Consider the following 20190-nt stretch of genomic DNA (forward strand, 5'->3'; position numbering starts at 1 on the left):
AGATTTTTATTGAATTGTAAATACAATTACAATTGTTATTACTCAAAATGTACTGTCTTTTTTACGAATTTTTAAAAGATTCTAAAATGTGTTTTCAATGGTAATGTCATTCGAAGTCACTAAAAAAAAAAATGTAAAAATTTTAATTTTTTTTCAATTGATTAAAAATATAATTAAAACTTTGTAAATCACATTTGTATAAAATAGTACTTAGTATTCAAAAAGTAACTATTAATCATGCTTTGTAATTCTTGTTTTTAAAAATATTTTATTAAATTCTCAAATTTCCATAGTTACTAAAGGATTAACAAAATTAAAATAAGATTTGAATTTGCCACCATTCGTGCAGTAAAGTATTGGCAACCCTATTAAAAAAATCATTTGGTAGTGATAGAGTTAATAAAAATGGAGCTTTACGCAATAGAACAATGTGTTAGCGCAAGATTTGCATTAAATATAGGACACAATTTTTTTTCTTTTAATTGTTAGATTTTTATTGCATCGTAAAGTATACTAGATAGGTTTATGTATAGATATGTTATGTAACATATAGGCAAATGACCTCCTTGGCTCTGCTGGCACTTACACACTCTTTTGTCGAAATTTTCCAAGACCATTTTGCATAATTGTGGCTGAATTTCTTTGATGCAGCGTTGAATTTCCTCCTTCAATGCACACGTGCTTGTGGTCTTGCTGGCATAGACGTCTGACTTCAAATAACCCTATAAAAAGAAATTCAGTGGAGTTTAAATACACGATCTAGGGGGCCAGCCCTCAAATTTCCGAACTGTGGCCACCAAACTTTTATTATTTTGGAAATAAAGTTCAATAAAGAAAACACGTTGTTCTATCGTGTAACACTCCATTTTTTACTAAACCTAAACTAGCAGCTGTTAAATAACTTTTAACTGCGTTGCCAACACTTTATTCCAAAAATGGTGGCAAATTCAAATCCTGCATTAATTTTGGGATGTTGTTGTTTCTTATGGCGCTTGCCATGGACAAACCCGCTGTTACGAAGACAGCGATTTAAGCCTGTTGGGGAGCGTGTTTTGTTTTTTATAGTAGCGCCATCAGAGGCCAAGAGTACGACTTTTCTACTCACGCATCACTCATTCGCTTGCACAACCCCTTTTTACAGGATGGCACATTCACACATCTCACAGATAGAACAACGGAAGAATAACTATGCCCAAACCGGGACTAGAACCCAGGACGCCCAGATCGCGGGGAAGACGCGCTATCCCTATAGCGGGGAGCCGGCAATTTTTGATACCCTTAATTATTAAAAGAAATCTTTCCATTTTGTCTTTTCACGAGGCTATACAATTTTCCCTGTAAAAATAATAAAAATATTGCTTTTGTGGCTTTTTTTATTAAAAAAAGAAATTTTAATTATAGGTTCTTTTTACGATAAATAATTATCTTTTAGATAATTCATGTTTTAAAATATATTTTTTATGAATGATGAATCAGTAACATATTTTATAGGCACATTGTATTTTTGGTAAAAATAATCGTTCCACCTTTTTGTATAAAGAGAGAACTTGAATTATTTCTCAAACATATTTTAGATTAATATCTTTTATCAAACAATAAATTTGTTTCTGTTTGATTAACAGACTTATAACCACCCAATCTTACATTTATTGATTATTATAAAGTTTTAGAAAAAAATAGTCTGGAAAGTTTCAGTAAAAGGCAACTATAGAAATTTAAATTTAAATTTTTTGCAATTTCGCTGAGACAGTTTCTAGAAAATGATTTTAATCTTCTCCAATTTAAACATTTGCAATTAATCTCGGGGATCAATCATTTCCTTCCAGAATTTCTGTCATTTAAGAGGAAGACTTCTTAATAACTCTATAAACAGGAAGAGAACAATAAAAAAATACTACAAAACAACAAGGAATGTTATTTGAAATGATCATAAAACTCTCGAATTTTATGGTTTTTACCGCATTTAATTACTAGGAAAGAAATATCAGTCATAGAAAATTAAAAACGTTTGCTCGATTTGTGAATCATTCAGACTAATTTAGATCAGTAGTTTATTCTGTTCATGGTTTTCATATAATTTTAAAGATTTCAATTTTTATCAGCATTTTTTAAAAACAAATGTAGAGACAGGTTTGTTTGTTTTTGAATTTTGAATGAATAAAAAAAGGTCTGTTTTACCAAAGCTAATTAATGAAATAATTTATTCTTAAATTAGTGGGAGTAGTTTTCCTGAAACTTTCTCGCGTACCCTCGATAAATATAATTCTAAATTATTAAGTGCTCGGTACTGACTAATAACTGTTACGAAAAGGTCTATCATTGGCAATGAATCGCTGGTGACAGAAAAATGGTTGCAGATTCTGAAGGCTCTTTTTCGGCTGTTTGAAACAAAAATCACACATAGAAATACAATTATAGTCATAAAATAATATACCAAATTTCATATTGTTACGAATCTGTGATGCGGCTTCCCAGCATAGTTGGTTCCATAGGAGGTCCCAGAGCTTGGCGACAAACTGGCGACCATTTGGCAACGAATTTGGTGACTTTGGCGCCAAAATAGATTATACTCGAAACATCAAGAATTTTCCCGATACGTCCAATAGGAACCGAGTTACGCCTCGAACGTTCCTGATTGGTTGAGAGGCTTCTAGCCCAGCCTCCTGAGACCTATAAAAGGAGCTGCAGCTGCCGGGGAGTCGTCGTGAATTGAGCGGTTGTGAACCAGATCGGAGAGTCGTGAATTGAAGAGTCGTCGTCATGGACCAATGGAGTTGAAGAGTCGTCGGGATCGACGGTAAAGAACTGGCCTTCCAGAGATAAGCGGAGCAGCGACGGAGTTAAGCTAGTGCTGATCTAAGCTGTGTCTTACTGTCTGCAGTAGAGTTTGTTGTATGCTGCTGTGTATACTGTTGTATGCTGCACGTCTCGGCTGAAGATAATCGTCTTTTGTGCTGTATATAGTTGTCGTCTTTGTGCTGTCCTGTGTGTCTTCATGTAAATAAACGTCGTTGTTTTATTTTCTACTGCCGCCTGCTGATTGAACGTTCTCCACACCATATAACTCCCACTATCCAAACGAACCCCGGAAATTTCGTAACAATATATTTAGGTCATAGTGTTCTTGAATTATCACGTTTACCAGATTCTGAAAGGGCAGACCAGCAGACGATCAATTCCTTGATGGATCTGGTCCCAAAATCCATACATATTTACACTTAAAGTATTAACTGTGAATACCTAATTTTATATATCTAGCTCTGTTTGTTTTGTAATTAACATGTTAACATAGACACGTAATATTCGGATAGACGAGCAGACAAACTTCTTTTCAATGGGCTTAATTTGAAATTTAATAGAAATCTAGTAATATAGTGTAAAACAACATTTCATATTGTTAGCTCAAAGCGTTTTTTGAGTAATATTGTCTACAGACTGTCAAAAATACAGATAAATATAATTCTAAAAATATGTTTTTCGAAATCAAAAAGGTCTGAAACGTGGCATTTTGTCCAAAACTCGAATTTGAGTATTTTGATGATTGCAATAGTTTCTCTTTCTGTATTTCGTAAATGAGAAAGCAAAAACTATGTTTGTTTAGTAACATTGTGTGACATAAAAAAAAGCGCTTCAATAAAATGGTATGGGCGATGTAGAATTTTTAAATGCTATTCCGTGCTGCAAGTGCTGTTTCTTACTTTAAAAATGTAGTCAAAATTATTATTGGCATTATTATCGTAGTTTCGAAAAACAATTGAATTATTTAAAAAAATTTACAAAATAATATTCCTGAAATATTAAAATGTGCAACCAAAAAATTGAAAAAAGATATCATTTAGATTCTGATATAAGTATGTTCGCGTGCTTACGATGTAAAACTTTGCTTTGTATTATATTTGAGATGTAAGCTGTGGTAAACTTTAAGCTTGTGAAACATAAAAGAATGCATTAAAGATATGAAGATTATGCTTATTAGTAATCTAGTTTAAAGTAATAAATTTCTAAATATTATAAGCTAATCTAAAAACCATTAAATTTCTAAACATTATATAAACATCTTTTAAAAGACATTCTGTTAATGGACAGACAAACTCAGAGTTGTTAGTATACATCCAGAAGAATAAAAATTACAATAAAATATAGCATTGCAAATTTATTGAGAAATTGAAAATCATCATGTTTGTGCGATAAAAAATAAAATACATCTACAAAAAGATTTATTCGAATAATTATAACAAGAATTGCTGGAACTGGCTGCCCCTGTCGCCATTATACAATCTACAACGACCTAAAAATGATTTGGAATGCGCTTGGAGATACAAGCATGCTTTCGTACCGATAACAACCCTTGCTTTGAGATCCTCCTTTCTATCCATAGACATAGCCTAAAGAAGGATTAAGGTAATCCCACCGAAAAAAACTACATGCATTGCGATTCAGTGAACATAAAAGTTAAACAATGGATCCCACATAGAAACCCAGACCTTACCACCAGGCCACCGTTGCGTTGGGATGTTATCTTCTATTGCAATTTTTATTTGCCTTTTAACAACTTTCTGAGTTTGTCAATCTTTAAACAGAGCAGCTGTATTTATATAAATCTCATAGCCACTCTCTTTTTCGTTTTCAGTAGCAAGTCTTCGTATTTTTTTTCTTCCCTTTTCTTTGAATTGTTAATAATATTTTTGAATAATTCACTTACAAAAATCTTATCAAAATCTACACTTTCAGAATCGCATTCTTTAACAGTCTTTCATTTTAAAAATTTGTACTTATCACCAATAAGAATGTATAACTCTGTATCTAACTCATGGGATATTCTTTTCTCCCTTTAACAACATATCAGGTCCAAGCCAACGGGAGTACCCCAAATATTGGGATGAGAAACTTGCCGTTTTGGTAGATGGTTCTCGCTTTCCTGGTGGATGCAGAAATGGGGTTGGGCGTGACATCTCTAAACCGAAGACGAAGCATAATTTCGACGGGAAAAATTGTAATATGAACAGTGACGGTCATTAAGGCTCAACCATAGTTCCCCTAGAATTCTGCCGCAATGATGTAGCTCACTCATTTTTCACCGGATGCTTTATTCAAGCAGAATATACAGCTCTTTTGCGATTTAGCAAGACATGCCATTTTAAAAATGCACCAAAATTCGCTTCAAATGCACACCATATAAACATTTAGAATTTTAAAGCAAGGATTTGCTCTTTTAGTCAGGATCGAGCTTACTTTTTAATTTAGCAAGGATTTATTATTCTTCGAGACTAGCTTCAAATCATGTTTTGAACCTCAAATTGGACGTCTAGTCTGGAATTGCTTCAAAAAGAAAAATATTTGCATGTTTTATGTATTTTATTATATTATAAATTCAAATTTTGAAAAAATTTAGTTAGAGCGATCTTATCCGTGTCAAATTCGGGAACACATCTGAATTCCTAAAAATGTGAATGATTATTTCCAAACACTGCTGGTTCATTAAATTTTCAATGTATGCTGAACTTGTGGGCTTCTTTATTATGACCATCAAAAAGGCCCTTATACATTTTTGATATATCGAATAAAAATTAAAGTTCTAGATTTTAAATCCTTTATTTTTAACTTTCATGCACAACGAAATGTCATTAAGCCCAATCAGAACAAAATATTTTCTTAAGGTACACACTTGAAACTTCGAAAATATCGAATAATTTTTTTTATTGCTTAATAATATTCTCTGATCCTTTAGCTTTCAAACAATACCAAGATGTTGTCAATATTCGAAATATTTCTCGAGTTATCATTATTTTTCTTGAGTTGCTTTCATTAAATACTCTAGTTACGGTTTCTTTTTAAATTCATTTTACGAAGAATGATATTTTTCCACTATGTTGCTTCATTCAAACAATCATAACTCAACAAGAATTAAATTAATTATACAATTATTTATATGTCAAAATAATCTGTATGAAATAGCGGATGTTTTGTGCCTCAATCAAAGTTATATTTACAGAAATAAATTTTTAATAGCTATTTAAAAGTTAAAATTACAGAAAAAATCTCGCTTTTTCTATTCATCGTTGATGAAAACATTGTTAAAAAAAACTATATATTTTTATAACTTGATTGAGGCAGACAACATGAAGACTAATATTAGGTATAATTTCCAACTAGAATTGTGTGTCTGTACAAATTAGAATTTGAAATATCATGTTTCAAAAATATGCTAATTATCTCATTAAATATTATTTAATTAATAAATTAGTGTAATATGGTTTTTTTTTCTCACTGAAATGAGTTTAAACATATATTAAGGACCTACTGGGAAAAAAACTGGAATTTTAAAGTTAAAAAAAAAAAATCTTCTAGTGTGTTAAGAAGTACTTAAGAACCTTTTTTAAGAAGATATGTTGCCAGAAAAATTAACATGAAGAGCAATAAAATATAATAATTAAAAATATTCACCAAAAGTTAAATATTGGATGTGTTATAAATTAACCAATGCAAATTCCTAAAAGTCATATATTGCTGCATATTATCATAACGGTATTCTGTTCACTTTTTAGTAATTATATCTTTAATTTCATTGATTTTTACTGCATTCCTTTTTTTTTTTTTTTCAAATTTGAATTTTTACGATAAGTAATGAAAATCAGCTGTCTGAAAATTACGTTATCGACTTACAAATGTGTTTAAAACGCAACTTCTTTCTTATAAGTATGTTCCTGCGACTTAATATTTTCTTATTAGTATTCAACTATTTCATTTCTTCTTCGAAATAAATTTTACAACCTTGTAGATACCTCATAACAAATGCATGCAACAATTTCAAACAGACAGCTTTTTCCACGTAAAAATTTATCCCCATAAAAAGCAGAAGAATAGACCCTAAAAGCAATAATCGCAGACGTTACGCTATGAATGCTTTTGGTCCTAACAGACAACCGTAAAAATCAAATTAATTCTATCTTTATTGCGCTGTAAAATTCAACAAACACAGCAAGTGGAGGTCTGGGCTCCTTTTATTGCCTGGGACTCGAAAGAACAGAAAGGACAGGGAGTGAATGAAGGAGATTTAACCAATTTATTCGTATGCCGGGAATTATTTTCGTGTAAATTAGTTTTAAGACGAAGAAAAGTTTCTGCATTTTGAAGGAATGAAAAAATAATTTTACTGTGCATTTTACGGAGAAATGAAAAACTGGGAAAAAATAGATTCCGACCGCTTACCTTCATTTGTTATGAAACAGGAAGGAGATTTTGCTTAATAACTTAATAACCTCACATTTTTCCGTTAAAAAGGCAACTTAAAACTTTTGACAAAAGAATGTTTTTTTTAAGAGAAATGTTACTAAATATTAAAACACTTCGAAATGGGGGTGAGATTTTTTTTATTTTCATTTTTATTGTATTTTTGTAAGCTTTTTCAGGCAACTGAGATTGTTTGTACCCTTAAAAAAAATCTATTTTTCAATTTTAGTGTCATAAAATAGGGGATATATCACTGATTGAAGGAATATATAACATGTATAAGTTAATGGTATATATTTTTTATATTTTATAATATACATAATATAATATATTTAATATATTATATATATTTTCTCAAATTTCAATAGAGGATACCGGAGTTAATTGCAACAGCTTATTTTTAACATATTTACGATTCTTTGAGTTCAAATGGTTTTTTGTCTTTACACATTTATAATATACATAACAAACATTCGATGATTCTATTGATTTTAGAACCAGAAATAGTTTTTCAAAATTTGATGGCTTGTCGACTTTTTCTTATCTTGGATAAGGGAAAGTTCAATCCATTAAAAAACAAATAGCTTAAAAATAAAAAAAAAATTTATGATGTTTTATTATAAAAAAACAGTTAATTTTTCTTTGTGTACTAAAATTTTGTATCAGGCAGAATATTTTATTGCAAAAAAATAATTCTTTTGTTTACAATCAAATTTCGACTATTTTCGTTGTATACAGCATTTCGTTGTAGAAAATATCCGCGTACTGAATAGTTAGAAAGGGTTTCTTTTTAATTGAATTCTGAGTTCTAAAATACAAGATGAAAGCAAAATTCTTCCTTCAGCAGTATTCAGGAAAATTATGATAAAAATCGTGTTTACAAATGTATTTCTATAAAAATTCCAAGAAATATTAGATTTTCTAAATGTTTCATTAAATGTTAAGTAGTATTCTTCATAATACAAATTTTCCATTGACTGTAATTTATCAGTGCCGAATTTTACTATACTTAATGGGTGCGTACTTTATCACTTTATCCATTTTATCCATTAGAAATTGGTTATTGACAATATTTGATGAAATTCAATTATTTCGCAAACAACAGTCTTCAAAAGGTTTTTTTCTTCAAATTATCATATGTGAAAATAGATTGAATGGGATTTTTTTTCCCTTCTCCTTATTATAACAAATATTTTGAAGCGTAATACTATGTTATAATTATTTCTGCCATAAAATTCGTTACACAAATTGTATCTTTCTCAGTATCTATATACTTTTAAATAGCATAATTAATCATATTTCTGCGATTTAAAAAATTGTATGTTTTAAGGCATTATTATACGAAAAAAAATCAATTTTATCATGAGATTTTATTTCCTTTCTGTATAATCACTTTATTTCGTGGGGTTTTTTTATTTTCATATTTATTCCAATTCCATCGGGAAAAAAATAAATTTAAAAATATTATGTTTTATCTCTACTGATTGCAAAAATTATGCATACATTGTTTTGAAATGCTCGATAAATTTTCATCCAAATTTTATTTCATAGAAAATAACCGAAAATAAATATTGTTTAATTGTTTGAAATATAAAAGAATATAAATTATATTTTTGGATTATTTATGGAAAAAGAATTAAAATATTCGAATGAACTGAATGTGTCCTATTTAATTACTGATTATGTTTGCAGTTCACAGCACTACGGTGGCTTGGTGGTAAAGTTTCGATTTGGGAAGTGGGCAGCTCTAGGTTCGAGACCTGATTCCACCTAAGAAATGCAGCGCATGCGTAATACAGAAGATTGGAAAGGGGGGTGCATTGTCCTCGCCATTTGCTCGTTTCAAAATTGCAATGTTCCTCCCTAAAGTTTTTTTATTTAAACAGATGTTAATTTAATAAAATATATCAGCAACTAATTTTTTAACCGTTAGAGAAAGACTTATATCTACTTGGAAAAATACTCTAAATGACGTAAACAATTATATTTTGTGTTGTTTGGGATAATTAATATACTATGGAAAATCTTTTAAAAATCTACAATCTTATACACTTAAGTTAGTGTTCCTAACTATACTTTATTATTACTATTATATTATTAGTTATTTCGTTAGTACTATTAATTAGTTATATTTAATAAAATGTTTCCATTTCAAACAAAAGGTAGCATGCCTGCAACTAAAATTGACCAATTTATGGAACTTTTCATATCACTATATCAGACAATTTTTGACTATTTTATAGGTCACCTAGGGAACGATCAGCCAATCAACTAATATCGTTTCTTCGAGCCAGCTATTGATTGGTCTAAAATTAAAATAATAATAATAATAATAATAATAATTCTCAACTCGGTTCATTTTAGCCGCAAAGAATGGGATTTTTTTGTTGAAAATATTATTCTATGAAGAATATATAGCTAAAAATCAATAAATCAATAAAAAATCAATAAATCAATCAATCAATCAATAAATCAATAAAAATAAAAAAAATCATATAAAAATATTTAATTTCGTAATTTTTCAGCAGTTTATTCCCTGACTCGAAATAGCACAAAATAAAATTCTTTAGATCGATTAAACCATTCTCAACTTTAACGAAATAGAAATTACCTTTCGAAGCTGTTATACTAAATCTAATTGATAATTTTATCTTGTCCCATTTAAACCAAAAGTCGTTTAAACATAAGCAAAAATAACCTTCAAGTTGATTTTTTTCAACATTAGTCTAAATTCTCTGACATATTTCGTAATAAGATGGCTATCATTTGAGCTCTTTGCTCGCTTTTATAGCTTTTTATTTTATTTTTATGGATTCAGGTATCCTTCTTAATATCATTGATCATTCCTCCTCTATTGACATAAACCTAAGACTGCATTTGGTAACGACATTTCTAACATCGCTATCAACTATTTGCTTTTCTCTTCATTTTGGAATATATCTTCGGAGAATGTAGTAATGGTAAATCAATTCGGATCAGAAGAGAAAGCTTTTGGCTTGCGTAAGAAAAAGATTCGGATTGTATTATATTACTTTCCTTTAATGGCATCGCAAATAATCTCATTCATGAAAACATTCTTCGTCTGTAAATATGATACAATTTTTTTTTTAATGTTTTTAGTTTTTTACTAACTCGTATACGTAATATAGAGAGAGTATAATAATCATGAAAAAATTCAAACTCGAAAAATTTTAATGAATATTTACATGTGAGATCGCCATGAATTCGAAAAACACATTTTTGGAAAATGTCTATCTGTCTGCTTGTGAGAAAGATAACTAAAATAATACTTTGAACTAGATCAATGAAATTTGGATACGGTATTTACATTACAGTTTGGGAAAAATCCATAATAGGAAATCCGGCTGTTCGAATATAAATTAACACAATAATTATAAAATCAAAATCAGCTAGATAGTTAGATTTATATAATTAAGAATAGAAAACCACCCATCGAGTTTCTTGAAAAATATTTTACTTCGATACATAGTAATAGTGATTTAAATCATTGTTCAAGCTTTAATTTAATTAAAATAGTTTTTTTTTAAAAAAGAGAATATTTTAAAAAACCGAGATCTATGTCAACAAATAAATTATTATCAAATACAGAATTATATGACTATTAGAAAATGTACAAGAGTTGGAAGATAGATTAAAAAAATTGTTATTAGTTTTTTTAGTTAGATTTGGATATACAGAACAGAACGCCGTCTCATACCCCCGTATCCGTGACCATTCTGGTCACTGAACGGTTTGGTAGGCATGTTACGGGAATTTTATTTAATTAACAAAATATTTACAATAGGAAAACGAAACAAAAATAACTATTTACAAAATTTACAATTATATAAGAAATTATATTATGATGAGACCGTTTACATAATTTTTTCCAACTTAGAAATATAATGCAGATTGAGAGATAAAATTTGTAAAAATATACATATAATCTGTGTTCACATTTTTTATGTTATAGTAGATCAGGATGCAGTTAAAAAAAAATCAGATGGAAAATGATTTGAGAAATGGAAATGAAGACAATCTCTGTTTGATTGAAATGTGTGACAGGAGACTGCAGTGCTTGTTTTTTCCCTTAGTCTTTTTTGGTATGAGACTTGATGTTGAGTGCTATGGAGGCGAGAATAGGTCTCTATTTCCACTTATAAATTTAATTATACTGTGGATTTTTTGCCTGGAAAGGAAGTTGCCGGCGACTCTTTTCAGCCATTCCTGTTCATGGCTTGGTGATGGTTTTTTCATATGCCAGGAGATTGTAAGGATGCATTCCGTAGCATAATGAAGTGCGGTGCCTATCCCACCACAACTGCACTGGTCACTCTCAGACAGGTTGAACCTTTTGAGGTAGGCAGGAAAAGGGCCGTGTTCTGAGAAGAAAATAATTTCCTCTCTGTTCCAGTTAGTGGGATTAAGGTTGACTGAAGGTAAGATATTAAAAAATTTTCTGCCTGTGTCACCATTGCTCCAATATCCTTGCCATTCCTCAAGCATGTTTTTCCGGAGGAGGGCTTTTATATGTGGTTTTGGTATCTTTGTTTGCATGTAGAATTGCCCATTTTGCGTTGCGTCCTTTGCCAGTTGATCTGCTTTTTCGTTGCCTATATTGCCCGCGTGTGCTTTAACCCATGAAATTTTTATTGTTGGTTTTGAAAGCAGGACACCAAAAATGTCTCTTGCTTTTTGGTTTGTGCTCTTTGGATTTGAAGATGCCATGATACTAGCTCTATTGTCAACATGTATTTTAAAAGTATTGTTGTTAGAAAACTGAGATGTATAATTTACTGCTTCATGAAGTGCAGTGAGTTCAGCTTGGAAAACGGTATTATTGTCATTCAATTTGGCAGACCAGTGGTAGGACCAGAAATCCTTAAACAGAACACAAAACGCAGCTCCAACTCCATGTTCTGTTTTTGAGCCATCTGTGAAGATATTGATATTATTTATTTGAGATAAATTTATTCCTTCATCTTCCAATGAAATTTGGTTGGGATTGAGATGCTGTGAAGGGTGAGTAGACCAACCAGTTGCTTTCTTCTCTAGATCTTCTGGTTGTATCTCTGTTATATTATGAGGAAGAGGGATTCTTAGGCGATATATTGTCGTTAGTCTGGCTTCAAACTGTAATTGCAGGTGCAGGGGTGGAATGCCGAGAATGGTTTGTAGCGCTGCTGTTGGAGTTGTGCGGTAAGCACCTGAAATGTAGAGAAGAAATGGTCTCTGAATGGTGGAGAGCTTTCTCTTCATTCTATATGTTGGGTTTAGACACCACGCTGATGAACCATGGGCGAGCATTCTCTCAACTACTGTCTTGTAAAGAACTCTTTTGTGTTTCTGAGAGATTCCCCATGTGCTTCCAGCGATTCTTTTGAGGTTTTGGTGCATTTTAATGGCCTTTTCTCCTTGTTTTTCTATGTGTTCTAGCCAGTTTAATTGGTCATCAATGTGGACTCCTAGATATTTAATAGATTTATTTCTCTTAATGATGTCTCCATTCCACATGATTCTGGGACCTCTCGCCATTTTGCTGAATAAAATATGGGTTGTTTTTTCCGTGGAGATGGAAAGTTTATTATTTGAGCACCAGGAATTAAATTTGGCTATTGCAAGTTCAGTTTCTCTTTCCAGGCTATTTTTTGTGTCCGCTTCGATAACCAGTACAAAATCATCTGCAAAGGCTTGGATGTGTACATTTTCTGGCCAGACCTGCTTGAGAATTTCGTTGGCTACGAGATTCCAGAGAGCGGGACCACTGCATGATCCTTGAGGGCAGCCTTGCTTCTGATCTTTCATGGCCCTACCTTCTGGAGTCATTAGGGTCACTTTCCTGTTTTGGAGAAGACTGTAAAAGAGGCGATTGATGTTTAAAGGACAGGGACTTTCATCCAGACTTTTGAGGATTTCTTTGTGTTGCAAGTTGTCAAAGGCTCCTTTTATATCAATAGAGAGCACTAAGACATGCTTGCCCACTCTTCTTGCAGCTTGAATTTTGTTTATCAGCTCATGGATGGCTGTGTCTACAGATTACCTTCCCTAAACCCATGTTGACGCTCGCTGAGGCTATTAGTGGTCTCAAGATGATAAGTTAACCTTTGGGTCATTAATTTCTCTAGCACCTTCCCGATTGTTGGCAGGAGAGAAATGGGTCTATATGAAGATGCCAGTCTCTGATCTTTTCCTTGTTTTTGGAATAATATAATATTTCCTATTTTCAAGGAATCTGGGAAGCAACTTAATTCTAGGCACTTATTAAAGAGAGTTGGGAAGATATTATGAAAGCGCTTGTGTATAATTTTAAGAAGGAGGTTGTCAATTCCATCAATACCGGGAGCTTTACCTGACGGAAGGTTGTCTATAATCATAGAAATTTCTTGGGGGGAAAATGGAGGGTCAAGTGGCTGCGTTGAAGTGTTTAAATTATAGTTAGTTGAAATAGCAGGAGATGGGAAAATCTGGTCCAAGATGGTTTGCGCTGCTTCCTTCAGACTTCCTTTTGGGTCACTGTTCATCAGGTATGGAATTTGAGATGGGAAAACAGATTTCCGGAAGGCGGCTTTGTAATGCTTTCCATATGGGTTGGAGGCTGAACTGCAGAAATTTCTCCAGCCCGTGTTTTTTGCTTTTTTAATATGTTTTTTGTACTCTGTTTTTTCTTTCTTGAAGATCTGGTATCTCCACTGCTTTTCAATTTCTGGTGCCCTCTGTGCTCTCTTTCTTAGTGCTCTTACTTTCTTTTTATTAATTTCCAATTTTTCTGTCCACCAGTTTGGTTTCGTTAACAAAAGCTGTTTTTTGATCTTAAAGGTTTTGTTGCAGGCATTAATGATAGAGTTTTGAAGAACTATTGTAGCGTCATTTAGCTCTCTGGAATTTCTTGCTGTTGCTATTTTATTTTCTAGATAATAAATATCTTTACCAAGTATATTGAGAAATCTAGGATGATTCCCATGGCGTGTCTTGTATCTTTTGTAGAACTGGTTAGCTATAGTGGATGCTATTGTTGTTTGTATATATCTATGGTCACTTAAGGAAATATCATCCAGAACCTCCCAGTTAATGGAAGAGTCTATAATTGATTGGGAACATAATGTCAGATCTGGCCAGCCAATGCTGTTATTTCTTTGGAAAGTTGGTGGAGCATCTGATTTATTTAAGATGTATAAATTATTTGCTAAGATAAAATCCAAGACTTCATTGCCTCTATTGTCATTGGATCTGTACCCCCAAAGGGTGTTGTGCCCATTGAGATCAGCGCCGATGATAATCTTTTCCTCCGGGAGGCTGGTAATGATCTCTTGGATTTCTTGGAGAGTTGTGCTGACATCTTGTGCTGGTGAGGAGTAGGCAGAAATTATTGTGATGGGATAGGAGGATGTTTGAATTTTTACAGCTACCACGTTCACTTTTGTTGCCAATAGAGCAGGTTTTATTTGGGCTGACGGGATGAGAATTGCAGCTTTCTGGTTAGTGGAACTAAACGTTTTCCATGAATTTGGAATTCCACGGATTTCGTTGTTATAGTGGTATTGTTCTTGCACTAGGATGATATCCGGTTTAATCGTGCTTGCTGTCAAATGAAGCTGGTTGGTGGATGCTTTGGCTCTAGCTAAATTTATTTGGAGTATTTTTAGTGGGTCTTGAGTAGAGGCTGTCGCGATGTTAAAGGGAAAGGAAGAATTTTCAAAATTAATACTGTCCATACTAATAATAGTCCCTTGATTTTTTATAAGCTGCTACCTCTTTTTGGTAGCAGGGGCATTGATTGTCGATGGCTTTGTGCCGCACGTTGAAGTTAGTACCTCTCAATCTGTTGCTCTCGTAGCAGTTAATGCAGTTGGAATCTTCACTTCTGCAGCTTCTGCTGTGGTGTCTATAACCACAACAACCACAAAAAGGCGTAGTGAACTTGCATTCTTTTGAAAAGGCTGTGTGGCCATAGGCTTGACAAGTCGAGCACCTCTTGACATGAAAGAATTCTTTCATCTGGTACATGGACCACTTTATAGGAATCTTTTTAAGTTGTTTAAGCGTATGGAGAACCGCACCGGGAGTTTCCAGAATCCAATGGCTTGTTCCTTCTCTGCGGCCTTTCATTTTGAATCGGAGTCGCAGATCCTCCTGCATATTAGTGTAAGCTTTCATCGCCGTTTGGACATCTTTATTTGTAGTGTCATTGGGCAGATCGTATATTATTAGACTTGGTAATCTTTTTCCTGGCAATCTTACAGTTATATTCTTTTTAAGAGAATCATTAGATTCGATTGTTTTCTTCAATTGGTCAAATTCCTGCTCCTTGTCACATACAATAGCCAGCCCTTTATTTTGAAGTTTTCTCACCGTCCTGATTTTGAAATTGGGCCCGTCCTCCTTCAATTCTTCTCTTAGAATTGATTCAATAGTTTTGTCGTTTTCTTCTGTTGGATAGAGAAGCATTGTTGGTTTCTTTTTTCTATTTTTTAATTTAGCCATCTCTGCATAGGAAGGCTTCTTTATGGCATTTGTTGATAACTGCTTATCCCGAGGTAATTTTTCCTTAGCTTTTCTATATTCCTCCTTTTCCTTTATATGCGTTGGAGAAATTGTTGCCTGGGTTGCCACTTCTATACCCTTTTCCTTTTTATTGTTTATTGAGATTCTATCCTGCAGAAGGTCTAGGATTTGGTTAGCTTCCATTTTAATTGATACTGGCAAATGGGAGCGCATGCCATCTGATGGGCGACTGTTGATTAAGCTGCGGAGTCTCTGGCAAAGTTCTTTCATTGGAATACTTTTATCACCAGTTGGAATATTTTTTATAATATTTGATGTTGTTGGAGATATAGAAGTAGAGGATTTGGTTCTTCTAAGTGGTAATAAACCGATATCAACATCAGATGGAGGGTCTATCATCATAGAAGGCAACTCATCTGTTATTGCTTCCATTGTTATTGCTTGGAAATATATGGATTTTTGAAGTAAAAAGAATAAACAAAAAATAAGAGCTGTTAAATTATTTGATGCAAAATCAATTCAGAAAAGGCTACTGAGGCAGTTATTCCCCTTTTATCCGACCAAGTGTGTGTCATGCAATACAGGTCTATGAACAGTCTTAGTGCAACTATTATGTAATTGAAACTGCACTAATGTCCGGAAAAGAAATTTCATCTTACTCATTGGTTACAAGCAAATATATATTTTCTATTTCCCTTTGGGGAATTTACAACTGCGAAAAAGAGCCTGAAAACGCTTCCAGGCCACGCATGAGGAATTAAAAAAGACAGATACTTGACTACCAAATCTTATTACTGCCGTTACTTTGAATTATATCTTACTTTCCCCTTTTTCCCCCTTACCCCTTTAATTTTAAGAATTTTGATATGGCGGTGAATCAATAGCATTAAAAACCCATAATTGTGGAAACTGATTAGGAAAGAAGAAAAAAATTGCATGATATATTTAAATATAATTGAGCTAATGTATTATTATAGCTAATGGCTAAAAAAATAGAAAAAATCAAGTTTAAGAGATTTAAAAAAAAATAATACGGCAGATCATAAAAAGATGAATGATAACGATAAATCTTAACAAGAAAAACTTTAAGAACTTTTGGTGATAAGAAAACTTAACTTTGATAATATGGAAAAAAAATCTTATTTGAAAACTTTGATAAATTTTAATAAAATGTTAATATTTATATGAATAAAAAATACATTTATCTTGCAAAATGATCGTACTTAAAAAGAAAGTGGAGAAAATTGATTTGTAAACCCATATGTAAATTATGTTGTAAAAAAAAAAAAACTTTCTTAAATATGCGTACTCATGCATATAATATTTTTAAATGAGAGAGGGGGGGGGGTAATTACATTCTACTACCAATATCATTATAATTTCTCGGCTCAACTGAAGGAAAAATTTCAGGTGCCTGGCTGAGTTATTTATAATTAAATGGTATTTAAGAAAGTTATAATTGCCAATTTACTTATTATTAGAAAAATTGTTAGAAATGTGTTGTGAAAAAAGAGCGAATTTTTCTTTAAGAACAACTTAAAAAAAAATAATTAGTTCATCAATTTATTTATTTTTAAAAAATTATTTAAACAAATTTCTTCCCTTAGAAGTGTTAAATATTATTAGTATTTTGCTCCTTTCCGCCACTTCGCCTCTCTTTTATATGCATACATATATATACACACATACACATATATACGTATACATACACATATGCGCACATACATACTCACACATACACATATATACGCGTACATACACATATACACACACATACACAAATATACACACGTACACATATAAATATATATATATGCATATACATACATATGCACATACACATACACATATACACATGATCGAGGAGAGAAAAGTAAGGCGAACAATGGATTTAAAAAGAAATTGGAAAACATAAGAAATATAAATGAAAAAAACATAAAATAAGGTAAGAGCGACAAACATTAAAATTGCGCTAAGGCAGAAATGTGCCGTCTATAAGAGGGAGAAAAAAAAATAAAGTAAAATTATTATTACCACTACTACTACTAATAATAATAATAATAAAAAATAACAAAGGGCGCATTCCCGGAGTTCGTCATTCTTTGACCTTGATTACCACTCTATTAGATATTTTACTGATGATTTTTTCCCCTCTGCCTTCTCTTTTCTTATACTCTTGCGAAAAACCGTTTGGGGTATAAGAATCCATTGGCACTCGTCTAAACAACAAGTATAATACGATCGTTGTCCAAACAGATTTAGAATGGAAGAGAGAAAGAGAGAGAGAGAAAAAAAAAAAAGGTGTTTCAGAGGCAAGGATATGAAAGAAAGAAAATGACACGTGACTATTATCTTCTTAGAAGTCATCGCGCCTCTCCCCCAAAAATAAAACAAACAAAGAGAAAGCTGTAAACAGCGCGGTAGTGTCCCCTGCGCCATTCAGCTGAATGACAGCGAATCTGCCTTTTGACCAAATACCACCTGCATGGTACTTAAACACATTCCCCCTTTCTTTCCCCCTTTCCCTTTCTCTTCTCCTCTCCTCTCATAGTGAGGAGGGGACATCGGTTGGTCTTAAATTTACAAAGGAGTTGGAGTTATAGCTATTTCTATTGACAGTTAGTGTTGATATCCATCTTGAAAATTCTTCCCTACGATCGGGGACGAGGAAAATATTTAATGAGGGTTGCTTATAACTTTTTAGTTCAAATATTTATAAAAAATCCCTTAATAAAGTAATTGAATCGAGTTTGACTTTACGTGATTGCAAATACCTTGCTAATAAGTGCGATGAAAGAGTTATATTGATAAGATATTTACTAAAGAATTTATTAAAGCGTAAATTCGACTTACAGAAATATATTCAACAGATTATTGAATTTGCAGAGAAATAATGATTTATAAAATTATTTAAAAATAAGCAACGAAATAACAAAAGTATATAGATGATATTTTAATTTGAACCCTTGAATTCTCTAACATGATTAATTTAGATATGATTTATGGGCTTTGAAGGAAGTTGGGAACAATAAAATAATTTTGGAGAGAGAATAAAGTCGACAAGGGTAACAGGACACGTGACTAAATTCTTAAATATTAAAAAAAAAAAAAAACAAAAAAAAAAACAAAAAAAAGACGACCATATGATTTATAAATTAGATTTACAAATGTACCTATACTGCATGACACACACTAACAGTACAAGATATTTAGGGAACACTTACCCCATTTGCCTGTAGAGGTCTTAGCCTAGCATCCTTTAACAGCAATAGATATGAGAAAATTCAATATGTCCTCTGGATGCGACTCCAGTCGACTCGTACAATAGCTCTGAGGTACAAGATTTGTAATGGTCGAGCAATGAATGATCTTGTAGCAGGCACAAAACACTGTGCATGAACACTAGACTCACTATCGAAGTGTAAAAAGAATAACGGAAGATAGATCGCAGTCTGAAGAAGTTCACTAATTGAGAAGAGTTGGAAAAGTTGCTTGGAGTTCATCACTGATATAGCACAGATTCAGATTAAGTAAGACTAAAACTACTGTTTGGAAAGAAATCGCAGGTAAATCGATTGAAAAAATTTTATGAGTCTACGTGCCAAATAAATAAATTTGTAAAAGAGACAAATTCTAAGAATTTTAAAGTAATATTCACTGTTTTTCATGTATTATTGGTCTGTTTCAATATATTCACTTAATTATTATAATATTTGTAAACATCGAACTTCTGCTTAAATATTATTATATATATAGATAGATGCCGGAAAATTGTGAATCATAATAAATAAACATATGATTAAAGTATGAAAAACGTATAATTGATACTGCTTTAATCATTCTACGAAAGAAACTATGCTATCTGCAGTATACCACTGGTGACAACACTCGAAATATTATTAATGAATTAAAAATTGCTTAACGGTGAGAATTAGCTTCCGAATTTTACTAATATAAGAAAGTAATCTAAAGCAAATTATTAACATGTTTATAAAGTTAATGTGCTAAAATGTGAAATTAAATTGACCAGTTAATTAACTAAGATATATTGCATTCATTGTTCAAATCCGTAAATCAGGGAAATAATAGTTTGCAAAGATCCTACTTTGAAATGAATATCGTCCTTCATGCAATAACCAACCTTAAGTACAAATTGATTCCATCAACATGCTGTTGCAGTTTACTTGAAAAAATTCTGTTAATGGTTCAGTAGAAATAGTTTGTCTCGTTAAAAATCTCGGTAAAATTTGATAGAAACTATTAGTGTGTGTGTGTGTGTGTGTGTGTGTGTGTGTGTGTGTGTGTGTGTGTGTGTGTGTGTGTGTGTGTGTTCTAATAGCATAATAATATATAATCAATGGAAGCCTCTAATATAATAATTTATGTAAAGTACTTAGATCTTTTATTAGAAATGAATGTTATTTCCGAAAACTCTATTAATAACTTTTTCAATGATCA

The sequence above is a fragment of the Argiope bruennichi genome, chromosome 5 (assembly GCF_947563725.1).
Source record: "Argiope bruennichi chromosome 5, qqArgBrue1.1, whole genome shotgun sequence".
Taxonomy (NCBI): domain Eukaryota; kingdom Metazoa; phylum Arthropoda; class Arachnida; order Araneae; family Araneidae; genus Argiope; species Argiope bruennichi.